The following is a 1,532-nucleotide window of genomic DNA, read 5'->3' as shown; positions in this document are numbered from 1 at the left end:
TTTTTTTTTTTTTAATTTTTTTTTTTTTTTTTTTTTGGTTTTTATATTATATATCTCTTAATCGTTTCACTTTTGTTTTTATGCTTGGTGTAACTTGTGTAATTATCGGTGTAATTTTATTTGCATGGTATAGTTTACAATTGGACGAGATTATTCAAAGTGTATAATAAGTGTATCTCCCTGTGTAAATTTGTATCGAAGATCGTATTGTTCTCGTTGTATCGCAGAAAAATTTGTGTGTAATTGAAAATGTCTATATGTACGTGTATGTGTATGTGTGTGTGTGTATCGTGTATAGAACAATTGTACGGATTAGAAAGTGATACAATTAAAAAGAACGTTCGTTAAAATCTAAAATTTGAATCGTTTTGGGCCACTCTATTCGTCCGCTTCCAAATACGGAACAGTTAATATGTTTTATCACTAAATACAGACTGAACGTGAAACATTATCTCAAAATGATGAACGATCATTTATGCGCGAACAACTATTGCTGTTGGGTAAAGCGCAAACAGACTGAACTTTCTACGTGAACATTAGTGAACCATGTTGCGTTCAAGCCCGCGTACTATATTTCCTAATAGTTGTATAATCATTCTCGTACAACATGGTCCATTAATTGCAAAACGGCTTAAATACGCTTGATTATGTCGAATTTGCTCGCAGTGGCGTCTTCGTTAAATTATTACTCGATATTGCTGTTATTCTCTACGAAATATCGTATGATCTAATTTCGCGATTACTTTAACTTTTGTTTAACGCGAGGTGGTCGAAGTTGAAAAAACGATATTTAAAAAAATATAAATACGGAAACGAGATAATTAACGAAAATTGTCTTGCATCTCGTGTGGAAATAAAATGATAAAATAAGATATCCCTTTATATGCTTTTTTACACATTCTGTAGAAAAAAACAATAATTTTCATAATAATGATAGTTATTAACGATATATAACATGTACAATGGAAACATCACTTATAACCTCTACTTGCACTCGAGTGCCGATAAGACTTAAATATTATAAAGTGATTTTGCTATTATAATTCATTGCACCCATTTTCAATATATCATTGTATACGTGTGTTTGCGCATACCTATCGCAACGAAGATATTTGTCAGTCGTGTGCTTCTGATTTCCAAGTTCACTATTCAATCACGGAATGACAATAATCGATTATTCACTTGATTAACATCTTCCTCGCACTCTCTTTACAATACATTTTTTCCATTCTTCTACCCTCTTCTCACGCTGTGTATATTATTTATATTTATATTTATATTTTTTTCAATTATCGTTAATTATTACTTATTATTTATACGCGTGTATATTTATATTTATATATTTATATATATACGTGTTGGTGTTTGTATGTGTTTCTATCATACGTGTACAATGTAGAAGTGTAGAATGTAGTACGTGTGAGCGTGTTAATTGCGCGACGAGTGATCGAGCTCGGTCGATGAGCATTATGATGACTTCTGATCTTTTACATCGCCATCATGCCCTACTCTTTCCTTCCAACCTTTCTTAT

Source organism: Apis dorsata, unplaced genomic scaffold, assembly GCF_000469605.1.
Source record: "Apis dorsata unplaced genomic scaffold, Apis dorsata 1.3 scaffold_231, whole genome shotgun sequence".
Classification (NCBI taxonomy): Eukaryota; Metazoa; Arthropoda; class Insecta; order Hymenoptera; family Apidae; genus Apis; species Apis dorsata.
The sequence above is the reverse complement of the archived record's forward strand: the minus strand, read 5'-3'. Positions refer to the sequence as shown.